At 44.6% G+C, this 21,973-nt stretch overlaps 1 protein-coding gene across 1 annotated transcript in view; it reads left to right on the top strand.

Annotated features, from left to right (window-relative positions):
• Positions 1-21,973, top strand: part of TECTB (tectorin beta) — a 148,102-nt gene that overhangs the window by 65,358 nt on the left and 60,771 nt on the right. The gene's annotated exons all lie outside the window — the stretch shown is intronic.

The raw sequence follows: 21,973 nt of genomic DNA, 5'->3' as shown, positions 1-21,973 counted from the left end.
TGTCCTGATAGTGAAATACTGCTAAATTCCTTTTTCACTATTGCAAGGACTATCTCTTCCGTAGGTTATAATTGGAGCTGCCTTGTAACCCCTTACAACTCTAGCTTTCAATTATGAAGGATGGAGATTTGGAGTTTGGGATCCCTCAACTCAGAATTTAAAAACACATCTTTCTAAGAAGATGTTTTTTTAAAATTGTGTGTTTGAAAATGCCACTCTTTGAAAGTGGGCATTTTCTTGCTTCACCATGCTGAACCTCTGTCTGCCTGTGGGATCCACGTTTGGTTTAGACGGAGAGTTGCCTGTTTGTGCATTACCTCTAAACAGTCACACAAAGCGAGCTGCTGTGTGACCTGCATATCCTGATTGCCCATCACCAGGCTGATGGGCCTCCCTGAGCGAGAGGCTGACTAGGGCTGTGCCTGTCCTCTCACAATGGGGTCTCCAAGCCCCTGTAGTGGGTCTGGAGCCAGGTCAGGGAATGACTGAATCTGTGCACTATAAAGGCTATCCTTTGAAGTATGCCTACTTCAACAAACAAAAGGGGTATAAGTATTGGACCTGTAACCCCAGACTTTTAGATCACTTCTGGATCAAGAGGAGACTCTGCCAAGAGAAAGAGCTGTTAGGAGGTGTACTGCCCCTTTTGCTGTGTTGCTTTGCTGTGTTGGCCTGCAGTTGCTTCTCCTGTCTTGGAAAGGACTGGACATTTGCTTTGGTATACTGCTTGAGAAGATTCTCAAAGGGCTTGTGTGTGCTTGCCTCCTGTTAAGAAATCTCAGGGCCATCAAAGACTTCAACTGCAGCCCCTGAACACCTCTGCTGGAAGTTCTGAACTGCCAAGCGGTGCCAATTCCAAATCTGGGTCCTCAGAGGTAGCTTCGGCTGCAAGAAGAGCTGAATATCCATGCATCGCCCTTCGGGGCTGTTTTTCCCGCTGCAACCTTGCTGTGCATTTGAAAAACCAACCCATCACCGCGGTGTGGCATACATGATCAAAACAGTGCCTGTCCATGGTTGAGAGAATCTCTGTAGCCCGAGTCGAGAGCACCGTGTCTCTGATGTCCAAGACCGCTGCTCCAACTGCTCCAACCCTGACGCAGGCCCTGCTGCGCTCTGAAGGAATCGACGCACCACCTGCTCGCAACTGGAATAATCAACGCTGCACCTGTTTCGTCATAGCCGGATCGACTCCAGCGCATCTGGATTTTCCACACAAATCACCTGTGCGCCAAGTCTACATCGACACTGGGCTTCAGTAAGGATCCGAGGCCACGTATCCAAAGAAACAATGCATCACCCCCCCACACAGTAAGAAACCGACGCATCCCCTCCTCTCATAGTAAGGAATCAAGGCATCACCTCCACTGAGTAGCAGTAAGGAACTGATACATCACCTTCCCTGAAGCAAGGAACCAATGCATCACCTTCCCTGCATGTAAGGAACTGACGCATCGATTTGTTTTACGATGCTTCACCTCCTCTGCGCTTGTTTTCGTCTTTGATTTTGATGCATCCCAGGTACTTTGTGCTAAAAGTGATGCATACATAGTTTCATATGGACTGAACTGTTTTAAAACCTTTTTAAAATGATATCTTGATTTGTGTATGTTGAATTTTTGTCATTTTGGTCTTGTTTGGTTTAGATAAAGACTGGTTATTTTTTAAAACTGGTGTGGTGTCCATTTTCAGCGTTCTCATTATATCACTGTTTGTTTATGTAGAAATGCTTTACAAATTGCCTCAGAGATAAGCCTGACTGCTTGTTCCGAGCTACCAAGGGGGTGAGCAAGGGTTATCTTAGCAGTGTAATCCCCTTATCCTGACTAAAAGGAAGGGTCCCTACTTGGACAGGGTGTATGCCACTGCTTACTAGAGACCCCATTTCTAACAGGGTGATTGAGCCCTCTAACAATACCTTGTCCAGTACAGTAGTGCTGGGACCCAAGACTGACCCACCAGCTGTCACCACTGAACTTAGATTCTGTGTAGACTACTAGGGTCTCAATTCCATCACAATAACTGAGGAAGTCCATCCTCGATTTGATGAGCTCATAGATAGGCTCATAGATACGCTGGGTGCTGCCAAATTTCTCAGTACCTTTGATTCTGGCAAATCGGTCTGAATGAGGGGCAAAAGAGAGATCTGCATTCTCAAACCCCAGAGCACCACTTACAGTTTAGGGTGATTCCCTTTGGTTTAAAGAATGCCTCTGCCACCTGTAAAATGTTGGTCAACAGGGTCCAGGCTGGAAAGGCGGCATTCTATGTCGCCCACCTGGATGACACAGCTGTCTTCAGCTCCAGGATGTGCTCCAGGCCCTGCTACAGGTGGGCCTGACTATCAAGGTCAGTGAATGCCATATAGGGCAGGGTTCTGTGGTTTATCTGGGTCACATGGTTGGTGGGGGAAAGGTGCAGCCCCTTCAGGCTGAAATTGAAACTATCCTGGCCTTCCAACCCACTGAAACACAAGCTGAGGTGAGAGCCTCCCTGTGCCTCACACAAGGTTTGTTAAGGGATATGGAACCATTGCTGCCCCCTTAACAGAGCTGACTTCAAAGAAGCAGTCCAGGCAGTTTATCTGGGCAGAGGACTGTCCGAAGCCTTTGATACCCTGAAGGAGGCCGTGTGTACAGCACCTGTACTCATGGCTCCTCACTTCTCTAAGGAGTTCATAGTGCAGACAGATGCTTCAGAGCATGGCATAGGGGTTGCCTTAGCAGAGTGAAATGAAGAGGGCCTAGACCAACCGGTAGCCTTCATTAGTAGGAGGTTACTTCAACAAAAACAGAGGTGCCGTGCAAATGAAAGGGAGGCCTTTGCTGCGGCCTGGGCTCTGAAGAAGCGGAGACCATACCTGTTTGGGACTCCCTTACGGTTTTAAACAGACCGCAGGCCCCTCAGATGGGTCATGCAGATGGGAGGTGAAAATCCTAAACTGTCGAGGGAATGGACTGTACAATGAAACTCATTCCTGGGTCAGACCACGCCAATTCTGATGGCCTTTTCAGGTTTTCCGCCTTAGTGATAAGAACTCTGACGGAGTTGGGTGTATCTCCCCACTTTTAGCTGGGGGAGGACATGTTAGACCTGTCAGCCCCCAAATGTTTTGCCTTCCTCCTCCATTTTTGCTGACCTTGTTTTTGCTGGCCTTACCACTTTGCGCACTTTACCACTGCTAACTAGTGCTAAACTGCTTGCGCTCCCTTCTCTAACCATGGCAACATTGTCTTAAAGCCAATTGGCATATTGACTTTACTTTTAAGTCCTTAGTAAAGTGGCGATATATGTACCCAAGGCCTGTAAATTACAAGTTACTAGTTGACCTGCACCACTGATTGTGCCACCTACTCAAGTAACCCGTTTAACATGCCTGACATTGCGGAGCCGGTGTGTGCAATATTAAACTGCCATTTCAACCTGGCAAAATAAATCTTTTGCCAGGCTGCCCAAGCCTTCCTTTATAATACATATTAGTCACCCCTCGGGTGACCATGCACAGCCCAGAGGGCAGGGCGCAATGTATCTAAAAAGCAGGACATGTACTGTTAAGTTTTACATTTCCTGGTAGTGAAAAACACTTACATTCGTTTTTCACTACTGCAAGGCCCTTTCTCTCCCATTGGATAGCATTGAAGTTACATTATTTCATTTTATTGGTGTAATTTTAAAATGGGAAGGGATAACCAATTCTTGTTTGGTGTCTCTGGAATCCTCACTTATGGTGAAAACGAATTTTAAATTGCAAATCTGAACATTCCACTTTTAGAAAATTGGCATTTTCTTGCCATAGCTATTTAGTGCATGTAGTCTGTCTCTGGCATCATGACTGGGTATAGCTGACAGTCGAGCCTTGTGTATTTCTCCTAGACAGCCACACACAATAGGGTGTTTAGGTGTGACTGGATGGGCCACCACTGATAGTATGGGTGGGAGGAGCTGGGTACAGCCCCACTTACACCTGAATAGGCTGTGTCCTGCCTCCACACTAAGGGCAGAATACCCCCTGTAGTTAGCCTAGAGCCAGGGCAGGGAAGGCAGAAAGCCTGTGTGCTTCAAAGGGAAACCTCCAGAAGCTTCTCCCCCACCTCACAGGCACAACTGGATATAAATACTGGACCTCAGACACCAACTCTGCAGTACACTTCTGGACCCATAGACACTCTGCCAGGAAGAAGAACTGCTGTGCAGCTATAAGGGCTGCCGCTCTGCTGGACTGCTGCCCTAAAGGGACTGCTGCCCTGCTGTGCTGACCTTCTGCCTGTTGCCCTCTTAACTGAGGAAGAAGAACTGGACTTGCAGCGTCATCTTGAACCCAGGTCCCCAGAGTGACTCAAAGGGTAGACTGCTGATCTTCGGCATAAAAGGCTCCCAACCAGCTCCTGGACCCAGATGTAGTACGTTCCTGACCCCCAGGTTGTGCCTCTCATGCTCTGGATCCTTGGTTTGGCTCACATGCTCCTTAAATGAAGCTTTTGGTCTCTTCGCGACAGTGAAGGGGCCCATTCACACCGGAACCACGCCGCTCGCACTGAACTTCAATGAAATCCACTGCCATCCAGAGATAGAGGCAAGATGGCGGTCATCTGAGACCGTAGCAGCGCACAGACCGGCAGAGAGCCAGTACCAGATTACATGCTTCGATAAGAAGGAGGAGATATGCGGCGATGACACCTGAGATCCGAAGTGAAGCATTACAAGGCCCCCCAAGAGTTTTCGGGAGCTATCTGTACCTAATAGGGATGATTATTTGGCTGGCGGTTTTGAGACATTTTAACAAATTGATTACAACGGCATCTGAGTGTCAGACCAGTAAGCCGTACCTGTTTGCATCGGCATCCGCAGAAACTGAGGAAATGAGACCGAAACCAGCTGGAGGAGCAGCGAAGTCAAGAGCAGGGCATCTCGTGCTGAAAGGCCAGCCGGAGGCTGGGGTGATGAGTGTGGATGCCGCGGCCACAGCGGCCTCGCCGGTACAGACGCCTCGGCTGGGGCGCCGAGGGCAGCAAGCCGAGCTAACCCTGGAGAAGAAGGGAAGAGGCGGGGCTGCAGCAAAGGTACGCCCGGCCGGCCCTACAGTGGTTGAGCTACTGAGATGCCCCGCGGGGAGGATGGCACAGGCTTACGGCGATACAGGACATAGCAGAGGCAACCCAGAGCAAGGTGTGGAGGAGCTGAGAGAGGAAGGTGGCTCTCTGGCACTGATAGACAACCGACAGGTCTTGAATACAGTCGAGAAAGAAGGTAGGCCTGGAGATAACCCCCCTCTCCAGATAACAGGGGGGGGGGAAAGTGGCACGGATATTCTTGACACTGGAAACATTGAAGCCAGCCTACGTGAGGCGAATATGGGTGGGGGCAAGGAGACCTTCCTCCAGTCTGATGCAATACCCCCTTCCCAGGTTTCTCAAGCAGTGGTTAGTCACAAGCCGGAAGATCTATTAAGCACAGCTTGTTTTACCCTGACAGAGAGGTCTCAGGGAGCTTGCATGGCTGACAAGGAAAATGTGAAAAAGGACCTGGATAATGATCTAGATAAAGAGCCCAGTGACTATTTTTTCTCCGTATCAGATGGGGGTGAGTGGTCGGAGGATGGCTCGGCCAGTACTACGGATGTTAGTAACATCGATATGGATGAGGCTGATGGTGCCAAGGCAAAAACTGTCCTGAAGAAAAAAAAAAGGAAGCCGGGAGATAGAGTTCTCACCTGGGATTACACTCCTATAAATCAACTTACTGGTCCCCCGCCCAGTGGGCACCCAGTCTCAGATCTGTGTGGCCCAACCCCCCCCCCCCCCGATGCTAGAAGCTATCTTTCAGGCCATTTCGATGCATCGTGATGAGATACGCCAAGATGGACGTAAGGCCCAGGCAGCAATGCGAAAGGTGCAGGGGGTGGTACGGAAGCTGACCAAAACCTGTAGTGCTTTAGGGGAATGGTTGACCGATCTTGAATCTAGGATTGTTACTACAGAATCCGACTTTACTACCACCCAGGCGTTAACTAAATCTCATGAGGCCCAGCTAGTTGACATACAATGGAAGCTGAAAGAGCATAAAAACCGGCGCAATAACCTGCGGGTGCTCGGGGTTCCTGAGGGGGTTGAGGGGTCCGCTCGTATGTTGTGGATTCATTAAGAGATGCGCTCCCGGAACTAACAGACTGGAACTGGGCCCAAGAGGTGCAACGCGCCCACCGAGTCCCCTTTGTACAAAAACAGCCGGTGAAAGCAGGAGCATTACCACGAGCCATTCTAGTATATTTTGGCAACTTTTTGCTACGTCAAGATATTGTTGAAATGGCCAGACCTGAAGCAAAGAGAACTAGGAAGCCAGTTTCAATTTTTGTCCGACCTGATTTTTGCCACACCACTGTCGAAAGGCGTTGGCGGCTGCGGCAGTTGATTAAACCATTTCAGGACAAAAATGCACAAGCCTTCTTGAACAATCTAGCTTGGCTAAAAGTGATTTTGGGGGGCAAATAGAAATAGAATAGCTTACACTTATTCAGAAAGTGATTTGGAACACGGGTGTCTTTACTTCATATCTTGGAAAAAAGAAAGGGAGAAATAGGAAAGTAAAAAAAGAAAATGTGTGAGAAAACATGTGGGGTGTAGAAGCGGGGTTTTTGCTTTGGATTTGTTTTGGATTAAATGCAGCATGTATTAGGAAATATAAAGATCATGAATTTTAGGGCTCTCGGTTCTGTTTGGCGCATCCATCGAGCACAGACCTAAGTCTGAGTGTCTCTCGAGGGTAGTGCTAGGTAGGGGAGCGGAGGGGGAGTGATGGGATGGGGGGATTGGTAGGGGAGTTGGGGGGCGAAAACCCTAGAAAAAACATACCCAGAGATGAAAACGCAATATGTATACGAATTAAAGTAAAAGTAGTTAACCAGATTACAGTACCAAAGGAGGGGGAACGAATAAACAGAGGAAAACTATGTGGGCATGATTTTAAACTCAGATGGGGAGGATAACTATCTGTTCAGTAAACGTAGCGGGACTGAATGATAGAGGTAAAAGGTTAAGGTTGGTGGAATTTGTGAGGACCAATGCCTTCGACGTAGTGTGTCTACAGGAGACCCATATCCCATGTGGCGAAAAGGGTCTGATGGATATTGGAGGGTATAATATGCTGGCATGTACGTCTCAAAACTCAAATATTCAAGGAGTAGCAATAGTAGCAAAAATTACCTTGGGACAGGCTAAACGAAAAGCTGCTGATGCTCTGGGACGGTGGGCAATGGTAGAATTAGGGTTAGGGCTTACTGTGTGTGCGATCTATGGATCGAATCTGGGAGAGCCACAGATCTTTGAAGATCTTGAGTTGGAACTTGCGGCATGGCCATGCCCATTAATTTTATGTGTAGATTTTAATATCTCTCTAGATTCTTGACATGGGCAGTTAAACCAAGATGGATACCTTGGACGAAAGCCAAGAGTTTATAGGGGATTAACATCTCTTAAAAATAGTCATGGTCTGATCGATATTTGGGCTACGAAAAACCTATACAACCCGGGGTATACGTATTATTCCTGCCCCCATAGGAAGTATGTCAGGATTGATTATTTTTTCCGTAAGAGGGATCACCTTAAGGGAGCTGGAATTACGAAATTTCCTAAGGTGATCTCTGATCACAATCCATTAATTCTGGAGATTGAGATTGAAAGATTCAAAAGAGCGCGAAGCAAATGGTCATTCGATAGGAAACTCCTTGTAAATAATGATTACATTGAGCACATTAAGAACCGGTCACAAGACTTCTTTGATATAAATATATAAAGCGCCGGTAGGGGGGTTGTGTGGGATTCTTTTAAGGCTGGCCTTAGGGGTGAAACAATTAGCTGTGTCGCTAGGGCAAGGAGACTCAGGGAGATTAAGAATGAACAACTGATGCGTAATTTAGAGGAGGCAGAAGTAGAGCATGTTTCACTAATAATGCATGGCCGGGATGTGGTTCTAACTCCAGTATCGAATAATTGCCCTTAAAGCGGAAATGAATAGCTGGCTAATGCAGAGATCAGCAGAGGAATATCAATCCCAGCAGAACAACTCTTATGAAAACGGTGAATCAGTTGGGAGGAGATTAGCCCTTCGCACCAGACAGATAACATCTTTGAATTTAGTACCCTCTATTAAAAAAATGGACAAACTTATACCATTACCGATGACGTAATCAGGGTGTTCCAGGATTATTATCAAATATTATATCAGGATGACACAGGCACAGCTGAAACACTAAAGGACATATCCTGTCTGGTAACCAATACTGATCTTGATGAGGGGCCAGATAGTTTAGAGGAAGTTCAGGTAGCCCTGCAAGGAATGGCTATAGGGAAGGCTGCTGGCCCTGACAGGATACCCTTGGAAGTATATAAGATATTAGGAACTGTGATAGTCACTCTTTTACTTGATCTTTTCAGGGGTGTTCAATACTGTGGTAGCCCTCCAGAATCCTAGAAAGAGACGGATATAATCATTTTTCCCAAAAGAGGAAAACCAATAGACAATCCAGCCTCATATCGGCCAATATCCCTATTAATTCAGATACAAAACTCTATTCGAAGATACTGGCCAACCGGTTGGGGAGGGTTATAGGACATCTGGGCTCCCCCTGGCAGCACAGGTTTATCCCCGGTAAAGAAACAACAGACCATATTCGTAGGGTTATTTCACTATTTGACATCATGGCCGGGACAGGGGGCCAGATGTCTATGATCCTCCTTGACGCCACGAAGGCATTCGACTGGGTATCTTGGAAGTTTTTATTGGGGATACTGGAGTTAAAAGGTTTTGGGCCACACATCATAAGGGCAATTAAAGCTATGTATACTGACCCCAGAGCTAGGCTACAATTGATGGGGAAAGAGTCTGGTAACATTTTAATACTAGGGGAATCAGGCAAGGGTGTCCCTGCTCCCCATTTTATTTGCTATGTATATAAACCCCCTGGTGGCTAAGCTATTGCAGAATCAGAGGATGAAACCTGTGGTAACTAGGTGGTACGAGACTAAGGTGTTGGCTTACGCCGATGACGTTGCGGTGTTAACCACAGATCTAAAAGAGGCAATTAGGGAGATTGTCTGGATAGCTGAGGGATATGGGACTCTATCAGGGTATGCACTGAACAAAGCCAAAACAATTGTTATATGCACAGATAATGTAGTTTGTAATGATTCTAGGCAAGCAGACTCGGCAGGTGTTCGTATTAGCCCGAAAGTGGACGAGTTTGCATAAAGTAATTTTGATCCCCTAGTTAAGTCAATAGTAGGCCAGGGCGAAAATTTCGTTCCGCTCGCGGAAATTGCGATAATTTGACATTTTCGCGTTCCACGGAAAGCGCGAAAATGTCAAAATTTCCGCATTCCGCAGCTTGGCAATAATTTGTTTCTTGCTCGCGCTGTAAAATAATACATTCTCGCGCGCGCGCGATCGCCTTACCTGAATCCCTACGTTCGCCGACAAGTTTTCTTGATCCGGTCGCGTTGTCCATGAGATGTTGTATTGTTTTTAGCCATTTGCGCTGTCTCGCGACAGTTCGCGCCCGCAGTGACGTCATGCGTCGCGCGATCACGTCTTTCTTCTCGCGATCATGCACCGCGAGACAACTGAAAACAAGATGGCCGCGCCCGCGAGCATCCACATGGGTAAGTTGGTGAGCCGCAACCATGCAGAAAATCTCGCGAACATGCGGGAAAAAAACTTCCGCATCTCCGCGATATTTCCGCGTGCTTGCGATAATTTTTAACATTTTCGCGATAATTTGCGAAAGTGGATTTCACAAATTCCGCCCACCCCTAGTCAATAGCCACGGATTTAAAGAGAGTAAATGGGTTGCATCTGTCTATAATTGGGAGAGGGAACTTTCTAAAAATGACCATGTTGCCTAAAGTTTTGGACTTATTTCGCTCAATTCCGCTAGCAGTGGATGACCATCTTTTTAAGACTCAAGACTCTATATTCTCTAATTTTATTTGGCAGTATGGGAAAATGAGAAGGTCTTTAACATTTTTAACCCTTCCGCAAGATAGAGGAGGGCTTTCAATCCCAAATTTACCTTAGCCTACTGGGCTACCAGATGATCTCCTTGTTTGTAATAGATAGAGACAATGAGACGGAAGTGCGTGTGAGGATACCTACTGTATACGAACTAGCCATAGGGAACGAAGCTGCCAGGATGTTGCTGAGACAAACGGAGCAGAGTTATTAAAAAAAGGGGCGCTTCAAGGTAATACATAGCGCATGGAAGATATGGGAAAAAAGTTATAAAATTCATGGTGATACCTAAGGTTTGTCGCTATACCCCCCTGTGGCGCTCATCGCTCTTCCCTCCTGTGTTTTATGATGTCATGGGGAAAGGATGGGAAGAGCTAGGTGTGGTTACAATTGGAGATCTCTGTGATGTAGAGCAAATTTCTCAATCTTTCAGGTTACAACAGGAGTTCGGAATTCCAAATAATCAGTATTTTAAATATATGCAGATTAGGAATATCCTTACCACATGCAGACCAGCTATTAAATTAGATAGGATACCAGTGATTGAAACTATTATTAGGAAATCGAGTAAAATCAGGAATATTTACAGTTTACTATAAGATAAATTACCAGATTATTTAGAAAAAAATGAGACAGCCTGGGAAGGGAAACTGGATAATCCAGATGTGGATATTTATGAGTTTATCTTTAACTGCGAAAATTCTGTTATCCACTATCTTAAAGGCACAATTGTATAAAGCTATATTAAATCTGTATTTTACGCCTTCTAAATTATTTATTGGGATAAAAGGGCAGATGATAAATGCCCCAGATGTGGGGCAGGACCGCCACATTGACCCATATGTTTTACGATTGTGTTAAATTGTTTTTATTAAAAAAGGGGCTGCTTGGCTTCTGGGAAAGATTATTCGGCTCTAGGATGGAATTGACCCCTACCTTGATGATTCTAGGTTATGATAGCTCCCAGCGGCTTAATACCGCACAAGAGTACTGTTTATTTGTGGGCACAGCAATATATAGGCTAATGTTGTAACGACATACATCCGTTAGCTGGGGAACAACCTTTACAACGCAACTTTTACAACGCACTACACTTACAACGCATTTTTTACAACGCAAAATCCACTACAACGCATTCCATTACATCGCATGACACTACAACGCATTTTTTAAAACTACCTTTACAACGCATTCCATTACATCGCATACTACCTTTACAACGCATACCATTACAACGCATAATATTACACTACACTATCCAACACTTACCCTACTGTTGCAACCCCTGGAGTTAGAATAGTAATTTTTACCCCTATACTATCCAACACTTACCCTACTGTTGCACCCCCTGGAGTTAGAATAGTAATTTTTACCCCTATACTATCCAACACTTTCCCTACTGTTGCACCCCCTGGAGTTAGAATAGTAATTTTTACCCCTATACTATCCAACACTTACCCTACTGTTGCACCCCCTGGAGTTAGAATAGTAATTTTTACCCCTATACTATCCAACACTTTCCCTACTGTTGCACCCCCTGGAGTTAGAATAGTAATTTTTACCCCTATACTATCCAACACTTACCCTACTGTTGCACCCCCTGGAGTTAGAATAGTAATTTTTACCCCTATACTATCCAACACTTTCCCTACTGTTGGACCCCCTGGAGTTAGAATAGTAATTTTTACCCCTATACTATCCAACACTTTCCCTACTGTTGCACCCCCTGGAGTTAGAATAGTAATTTTTACCCCTATACTATCCAACACTTACCCTACTGTTGCACCCCCTGGAGTTAGAATAGTAATTTTTACCCCTATACTATCCAACACTTTCCCTACTGTTGCACCCCCTGGAGTTAGAATAGTAATTTTTACCCCTATACTATCTAATACTTACCTTAAATGCAATTTAATATTATGCGTTGTAATGGTATGCGTTGTAAAGGTAGTATACGTTGTAATGGAATGCGTTGTAAAGGTAGTTTTTAAAAATGCGTTGTAGTGTCATGCTATGTAATGGAATGCGTTGTAATGGATTTTGCGTTGTAAAAAATGCGTTGTAAGTGCATGCGTTGTAAAAGTGTGCGTTGTAACGACATACATCCATGTTAGCTGCTAGGTGGAAGGATGCAGAACCTCCGGCCTTCCAGTTGTGGCTTGCAAGGCTCCTTGGAATTTATAATCAAGAGACGGCTTTGTATGCTTGTAGGGGCAGGCAGGCCAGAATTCGTGGGGGGAAAATATGGGCATATATTTCAGAATGGAGCAGGAAAGCCAGGGGATGTTAATAAGGGAAGAGGGGATTAAGAGTGGCGATGGTAGGCCTCCCCATTTGAATGCTCTTGCTAGGTGGGAAGAACAGAGTCGTTAAGGTCCTGTGGCCTATAAGGTAGAATGGTAATAATATCTCGTCTGGGTTTAATATACCAATCTCACACCGTATATGCCATGTTTTAGTAAGCATTCTTATGCCGGTTCAGTTTACAAATGATGCCAACTTGTTTACGTGAGGTATCTGTAATTGTATTTTTGCACAATCTTGTTAGTACTACATTGTAAGAATGAATTGTAAGGTTTTATGGTATTTAGAGCTTGGTTTTCATTTTTTTAATTCCAAAGCTGTATAAACCTCATTTTAGCAATTGTTCTTATTCTGGATTAGGTTACTTGTGATGCTTCTGTTTTTTAATTTATTAACTGTTTTATGATCTGATAAGTTGATATTTATCTTTGTAAACGGTGCTTTCTGGGTATGAAATTTAAAAAAAAAAAAAGAAATCCGCTGCCAGCCCGTCTCTTTGCACAGCCAGCATCAATCGCCCGCAGGGGACCACAACCACGAAGCTGCAGCCTGCTCGTCCGCAACACCAAGCCACTTCTACATGCCATGCCGACCATAACCCACAATACTCTCCTTGCTCCCTGCAATCCTCTCCAACGCGAACGGGGTTCTTGGCACAAAACTTGAGAATGTAAAAATTCTGTAGGACTAATCTAGTATCCAACTCACGTTCCATCGACGTTGGCTTGGTCTTTTGACTTTGACCCGGTCCAGAGCACCCAGATAGCCATTGGCGCGTTACTCTATTAGAAGCCATTCTACAGTTTATTCTTTAAAAATTGATAACTTCGGTTCTACTGATTGTTTCTTGTCATTTTGGTCTTGTTTTATTTATTAAACTAAGCTCTATTTTTATAACCTGATGAGTCTTTGTGTGTGGCGTTTTCACTCTTTTGCTATTTGAAGTGATGTGCAAATACTTTGCACATTGCCTCTAAGTTAAGCCTGACTGCTCTGTGCCAAGCTACAAGAGGGCTGGGCGCAGGTGAATCTGTGGTTTGCTTTTGCCTTACCTTGACTAGGATTGTGGTTGCTGCTTGACCAGGGTTCACACCCCAGTGAACCAGCAACCCAATTTCTACATGCACACAAAATAGATGCGGGCCCATGAAAATGCTTAGCTTGCTCATTTACAAAAAAAGTTTGGTTGTGCTATAACACGTGTTGTACCTGCACAATTTTGTTTCATGCATGAAAATTCACATTTGCAAAGTCTCAGAGTGGGTGCAAGATCGTGGAGGAGTAAGGACTGAGACAACCAAACCAAACTACTTGCATATGCAATTCACGAACTGGCTATGAATATGAGGTGTATACCTACAAACGGATGAAACTCAACTAAAAAAGTTGCTGAAACACAAAGATTGAACAAAAACATTTTTTCTATTTCCTTTACTCCTGAACTGAGTGAAATAAAATGTACAGAAATGTCTATGATGTATGATGCTTATATACCTTCACCCCTGTAAAATAAATGTTTAGCCTCAAACATCAGGTAACTGCTTAAAATAATATTTAAAGTGTTGTAGTTGACTTGTGGAGATCTCAGACAAAATGGTATGCAGTATTTGTGCCTGTGTGAAATATGTATTTTGTGTTATGCACACTATGCATAATGTGCTGATAGGAATGTTTGTAAATCACTCCATATATGTGCAAGCGATTCCAAGTCTCAGGCCTCTTTTCTTTTATCCGGGTTGGAGCCTCTCCCCGACTTTTTGTGAAGCTTCATGATATTTGGATATGTTTTCCATTATAGAGTCTTTCCTGGGTGCAATCAATGTTCTGTGTGGGCATTAGAGATTATTGGGTTCAACAGATAAAAAAGGAACAAACTAGGATAGAGGGCTGGGACTGTCCTTGATTTGCAATGCAGCTTCTCTTGAGCAAATCAGGGAGCCATTCGGGGACAGGTGTGGGCATGCCACCGCAGATTCCAAGAGACATGGAGTATCTTAAAACTCTGGGGCATAGTTACAAGCCCCTATTGCCCCCACAACATCACTTTTCACAACGTTGTGGTGCCGATAGGGGCTTCGCCTTATTTACAAGGCAACATTAAGCCACTTAACGTTGGCAAAGGGTGTTGTGGTGGGCGTTTCACTGCAACACTCATTGATTTGGGCGCTGCCCCAAATTTTTAAGGGTGGTGTTCATATGGGGGCAGAGCCAAAATTAAAACCAGGGAATACCTGGTCTTACCCTGGCGCAACAAGGAGAAATATTTAATTTCCCCTAATGTTTGCTGTTTCCATGTGTGCTGCATTGTGCAGCACACATGGAAACAGCAAAGCACCATTAATTGTTCTTTCTGGGGCCACCTGATTCATTGCTGACCTGATCCAGTTGCCATAATTGTCAGCCGCCTTGCAGTGTCCTGCTTTGCACGGGGAGATTGTTTATGTGAAGGAAGGTGTCCCTACCTAAACACAAACAATCATTTAACCCCTTCCCCGCTCATGATGGAACCGCTCCGTCATGAGCCACAGTTGCCGTGTGCTCATGACGGAGCGGTTCCGTCATGCCACGACCGTTGGCGGCCGCTCGGCCCACGCGGCGCTGTTTCCCCGCCTGTGCGGGGGGACAATGCAACTGGGCAGAGTCATGACGGAACCGCTCCGTCATGAGCACAGCTCAACCGTGGCTCATGACGGAGTGGCTCCGTCATGAGCACAGCGCCACCGCGCTGCCCCCCCGCAACCCCCAGCGCTGCGGCGGAATTCCCGCCGCAGCGAAGGGGTTAAAAAAATGACGTTTTGCAACTTCTATGTGTGCTGCATTAAGCAGCACTCATAGAAGTTACAAAACACAATTTAAAGATTGTTTATGTGCGGGAAGGGACACCTTCCTGCACATGAACAATATTCCACTGCAAAGCAGGACACCGAAATGCAGCTGTCAATTATGACAACTGGATTAAGTCAGCAATGAATCAGTTGGCCATTGAAAGAACAATAAAACAATGGAGAAACAAACTCTCTGACCCCTGGTATAACGCAGAGCTTAAAGTTCTGAAATCCAAGTGTAGATGCTCAGAGCGTGCATCGAGGGCTGAATACAGCGAGCAAGGTAAAGCTACCTACAGACTTGCACTAACTGAATATAAGGAAGCCATTAAAAACTCCAATAAGATCTATTACACAAGTAATATTCAGGCGGCAAAAAACTCTTCAAGAGAACTTTTCAAGGCCATCATCGCCCTGTCCAAACTGCAATAGGAGAATCAATTTGCTCCTGATCAGGAGTTCTGTGACAAAATGACCAATTTCTTCCAGTCCAAGGTTAAAACTATATATGGTGAACTGGCTGTGAGGATCCCTGCCCCCACTACCTCTTCTTTACACACAATGGAGGATCGTTCCTCATCTACCAAGGAGGACCAGCTGTCCAGTTTCTCACCTCTGTCTGCTGGCAATGTCCATGATCTGCTACTAACCACAAAATCAGGGTCCGCGATAGATCCCTGACCCCCCGATACGATACATTTGGCTTCGGGTAAGATCAGTATTTTACTAGCCCTACTTCTGAACAATGGTATTTGGGCAGGAATCCTCCCTGCCTACTGGAAGAGAACCTGTATTAGACCCATCCTAAAGAAACCCTCTCTAGACGCATTCGAGGTGAAGAATTTCCTGTCTACCCGTTCCTAACAAAATCTTTGAGAAATCCATTAATCAAGAGTTAACTGGCTACCTGGAAGACAATGCCCTCCTGGATTCTACTCAACATGGCTGCCGTCCGTGCCACTCCACAGAGTCAGCATTAATCATGGCCACTGAAGAAATGTGCATGCAGATCCATGGGGGGGGGTCGAGCCGTCCTGGTCCTACTTGACCTATCAGCCGCATTTAATACTGTGAATCACACGATACTCACACAACCGCTGAAGGCAATAGGAATCCAAGAGGCTGTTCTAACTCTCCTCACCTCATTCCTGACTGCAAGAGAACAGAGTGTCTGCTGGGACAATTTTAAGAGATTTTTCTCTCCCCTGTGGAGTCCCCCAAGGCTCAGCTTTATCGCCAACACTATTTAACATCTATGTTATGCCTTTAGCCAAACAGATTAGGGATCACAGTTTTTCGTTGGTGTCATACGCTGATGATACTCAGATTGCGATTTGCATTTCCTCAACCATAGACACAGTGGTAGGGACTTTCCACAGGTGTCTTGAGCACATTATAGAATGGATGCATAACTACTACCTCAATTTGAACACAGAGAAAATGGAGGTCATGGAATTTGGAAATGGACCTCCAATCTGGAATCAATCTCGGTGGCCGGTAGTGGCAGGGTTCTGTCCAGTGACAAAAGTGAGGAACTTCAGGTTTCTCTGTGATGTCCAGCTAAATTTCTCAGGACAGGTCAATCTTGTGACCTCATCCTGCTCCTTTTTACAAAGAATATTGCGTAAAATCCTACCTTTCATTCCACTAGACCTTAGAAAAACTGTAGTATGTGCCCTAATTCTTTCTCAAATTAACTACTGTAACACACTCCATCTAGGCGTTGACAAGTGTCAGCTGTTAAAACTGCAATCATTACAAAATGCTGCAGCTAGAACTCTGCTTAATGTTCCTAAATACCACCACATTTCTGGCAGCATCAAGAAGCTCCACTGGCTCCCAGTTAGGCAGCACATTCAGTTCAAGGTGCTCTACCTGGTATAAAACACTGTACTGTGGAGGGCCATTGGATCTCTAGGAACATTTTCAGTGGCACACCCCCGTCGCAATTTTAGATCGGCCAGTGAAGCCTGGGCCCGGGTTCCTAACATCAACAAAGCAAGATGGGGAGGCAAATGCATCGCTTACCAAGCTTTAAATCTCTGGAATGAGCTACTGACCCACATTAGGTTTCAACCTACCAGACCTCTGTTCAGGAAAATGGCCAAGACCTGGTGATTTCCTACTTAGTAATGCTCCGGTACTTCCTGTGTGATGATCATGTTTCTATGCAAATCTGAGCGCAAAGATGCTTCGGCATTCATGTGCTCTATAAATCTTTTACTTATTTACTTACTTACTTGCACTATGGTGCAAGGGTGCCTGCGTTGGCGGTAGTCAGCTGAATTTAGCACCAACGCAGGGGGAAATGCAGGGCTGCACCATATTGTTGTAAATATGGTGCAACCCTGCGTTTCTGAAGTGGCAGAGCACGTCGTTCAGCCAAGGATGCTAACACCGCGCTCCCCCACTTCTATTGTCAATATGCCCCTCTGTTTGAATTTTGGACACTTGGCATGGACCATCACATGCATTCCGTAAAGGAAAGGCCCAACATCCCTCCCAATGCTAGGCTTGTGGTTCCCTATTACATTGCCGGGCCGCATATCCATGCTCTGCACTGCAGTTACCTTCCATGGAACACCCCATGAATTCCTCAATACACATATTCTCTGAGTGGAAGGAGTAACTGCAGTGCATGTTATACCGTGTGCTTGCTCCTGGACAGTTAATTCAGAGGATTCAGGGGCAACCATTGTTATATAGCGACTGGAAAGCTGTTCAGAATGCTCCTTGCAAATCGAAGACAAAATATTGTGGTATGGAAATATTGAGGACACTTTATTGAAACTGAAATGTAGGAGGATAAGTATAGATTTTCTATATCCAACTCCACATCTATGTACCATGATGATATATATCTTCAAGATACGTATATGTGGAGTTAGGAGTCTTAAATCCATAGTTTCTCTATATGCACTTAAATTTTGATATTTTGGTCCTTAATATTCTTATATATATACATTTATATATATATATATATATATATATACATATATATATATATATATTCACTGAAAAAACCATAGGTTTCACACACGTTATAGTTAGGAATTAGCATTTAAAAAACCTTGCAAATTCACTTAAAAAACCATAGGTTTCACACATGTTATAGTTAGGTGGATATTTCACTCGTAAAAAACCAATGAAATTCCCCCGTTATAGTTAGTTCAGATAACTATAACTCGCGCGCCCGCAATCCACTGCTGATGACGTCACATATTACATCACTCATGACATGGTCAGTGGCATCACTCATGACATCACTGATGACATCATCCTTGTGATAGAGTGGCGGCCGCGCGAGTTATAGTTATCTGAACTAACTATAACGGGGGAATTTCATTGGTTTTTTACGAGTGAAATATCCACCTAACTATAACATGTGTGAAACCTATGGTTTTTTAAGTGAATTTGCCAGGTTTTTTAAATGCTAATTCCTAACTATAACGTGTGTGAAACCTATGATTTTTTTAGAATTTGCACGGTTTTTTAAATGCTAAGTTATGTATGTATTATTATTTTTTTTATATATTTATTTTACAATAAACTACGTATTAAAATTTTTTTTTGGGGGGGGGGTTTCACCCTGCGCGCACGGTGCGCGCACCCCCGCGATTTAAAAAAATAAATAAATTGAAATTTTTTTCTGCCTTCGGGGTCCTTCAGGGACCCCCTGACAAAGGCTAGGGGGTCAGGAACTTTCTACCCTGCCCCCTTTTCACGTTCGCCACCTTCCTTTTTCACTCTCGCACTGAAAACAAACAAAATGGCGGCCGACACTTTCTGATTTCGACCGATTCGAACGTTGACTAACATGTAACCACCAATCAGAATTACGCTCGCGCACGTTAGGGTGCTCGCACGGTGCGCGCACGGTGCGCGCACGGTGCGCGCTTATAGGTATTTATATGCTTTTAAATGATATTTTCTCAGGAACTACTGAACAGATTGACACCAGACCTGCAAAAGGCACTTCCCTGACCTGAGGACTACCTCTCTGCCAAATTTCAAGTAATTCTGTTCCGCCGTTCGGGCTGTACCTTCGACTAAAGGTCCTATGGAAAAATGCATGGGGAAAACGCGTTTTGGGACCCCCCTTTTTTCTCGGCCCTCGCTTGACGAATCACCCCGAGACTTTCAGGGTAGGAGCTGAACGGAGCGCCCCATTAGTTTTTGAAAATTTCGCGAGGATTCGTCAACCGGCGCCAAAGTTATTCAAAATAGAATTTTCAGATTTCCTATGGAAACTCAGTCCTAACTATAACTATCTACTGGCGACCGCCAGTAGATAATATATATATATACATATATATATATATATATATATATATATATATATATCACTGAAAAAACCATAGGTTTCACACATGTTATAGTTAGCGGAAATTTTACTGATAAAAAACCAGTGAAATTCCCCCGTTATAGTTAGTGTAGGCAACTATAACTCACGCGACCGCAATCCTCTGCTGATGCTAATACTGTATTTAGACACTTATTTGCCCATGTCTTCTTCCATACATTTTTAGCTATACATATATTTCAAATATTTTTTTTTCATAAAGACACATATGTCATCAGCAGAAGATTGCGGTCGCGTGAGTTATAGTTGCCTACACTAACTATAACGGGGGAATTTCACTGGTTTTTTATCAGTAAAATTTCCGCTAACTATAACATGTGTGAAACCTATGGTTTTTTCAGTGAATTTGCAAGGTTTTTTAAATGCTAATTCCTAACTATAACGTGTGTGAAACCTATGGTTTTTTCAGTGAATTTGTACGGTTTTTTAAATGCTAAGTTACTTTACGCCATTCGTGGCGTGCGCGCCCACTTAACGCAGTTCGTTCAGTAAGCACGCGGTGCGCTTCACCGCACCGCACGCCCACTTTACGCAGTTACTGCCGTGCACGCACGGTGGGCACGCGGTGCGCTATGCGCACCGTGTGCCCACGTTACGCTAGATGGGCCATGTACGCACGATGCGCTTCGCGCACCGTGCGCACATGGAGGACATATGATGCACTTCGTTTTGAAAGGTAATATTTTAATTTTTCGTAATTTTTATAAGCCATGCACAAATGGTGCCCTTCGGGCACCATTTGCACACGGGGTGGAGAGAGTATTGTTAATTTTTTCTTTTATTGTTTTTGTTTAAAATATTGTGGTTTTTCACATCTCTAATAAGCCCTGCACATTTGATGGCCTGCGGCCACCAAAAGCACAGGGGGTGGGGAGAGTGTTGAAAATGGTTTTTTTTTTTACATTTTTTACCGTACGCGTACGGTAAGCGTAATCGGCGAAATTAGCGAAAAAATAAAAATTGCATTTTTGGCCTTGGGGGGTCTTTGGGGACTCCCTCAACATGGCTATGTGTGTGGGAGCTGTCTAAACAGCCCCTTTATATGTTTATTGGTTTTATTTAACAACCTAGCTCTCAGTGCGAGAGAGAAAATGGCGGCCGCCGCTTCCTGGTTTCGGCTGTTTCGAATGTTTACTAAGATCTAAGAGCCAATCAGAATCGCGCTCGCGCACGCCACCGTACGCGTACGGTAAGCTTACGGTAAGCGTACCGTAAGCTGGCTCAGATATATATATTGATTTAAAGGCTATTTTCTCAGAATCTACTGAACAGATTTACACCAAACCTACAAAAGGCACTTCCTTGACCTGAGGACTACCTCTCTGCCAAATTTCTAGTAATTCTGTTCAGCCGTTCGGGCTGTAGCCCTGTCTAAAGGTCCTATGGAAAAATGCATGGGAAAAACGCGTTTTGGGACCCCCTTTTATCTCAGCCCCCGCTTGACGAATCCCCCCGAGACTTTCAGGGTAGGAGCGGAGCGTAGCGCCCCACCTATTTTGAGAAATTCGCGAGGATTCGTCGACTGGCGCCAAAGTTATTCAAAATAGAATGTTGCGGATTTCCTATGGAAAAGGGGTCCTAACTATAACTACCTACTGGCGACCGCCAGTAGGTAATATATATATATATATATATATATATATATATATATATATATATATATATATATATATATATATATATATATATATATAGAGAGAGAGAGAGAGATAGATATATAGATATACACATATAGATAGATATATATATATTTTTTAATGGTCGATATGCAGTAGAACAATCTCAATGTCTGCTGCTTATCCCCTTCAGGGCTTGTTATGTCCATTGGGCCTCATTTATGGGTTTTTGGCGTAGGGCAGCATTGCAGGCCTTGCTGCGGCGCTGCCCTACGGCAAAAGAAAAGGGCAGGAATGCACCATATATATGAGATACAACACATTCCTGTTCTTTTTCCCTGAGCTGGTGCACAATGGGCTGCCTTGCGCTAATGCAGGCACCTTTGCACCATGGTGCTAGGTGCCTTCATTGCGGGGAGGATTATTTTTGTGCAGGAAGGGAAATCACAAGAAGCTTTTTCCTCTTTCTCTGTGTACTCTGGAATGCAGCACACAAAGAAAATGGAAAAAGGAGGAGAAATAAAGTTTTTTCTCCTCGTTGTACCATTTTTGGCGCTGCCTCAGAGTTACGATTTCTCGTAAATCTAGGGCAGTATCGAAAAGCCATGGAGGTTGCTGGGAACACTCCCAGCAACACCCATTGGATGCCCCTTTAACGCAGAAAACTGCGTTAAAGGGAATGATATTTACAAGACAGCATTAAGCCCAAAAAAGTGGCTTAGTGGTGCCCTGTAAATATGGAGCAGGCTCCTTCAACATCGGAGCATCACAAAAAGTGACGCACCGGCGGCGCAAGGAGCTTTTAAATGAGCCGCCTTGTACTGATCAGGGGCACCTCAGTTTGAGAGGCACGCTCAGAGCTC

Source organism: Triturus cristatus, chromosome 1_2, assembly GCF_964204655.1.
Source record: "Triturus cristatus chromosome 1_2, aTriCri1.1, whole genome shotgun sequence".
NCBI classification, from domain to species: Eukaryota; Metazoa; Chordata; class Amphibia; order Caudata; family Salamandridae; genus Triturus; species Triturus cristatus.
Note: the sequence above shows the minus strand (reverse complement) of the source record. Positions and strands in the feature narration are given on the sequence as shown.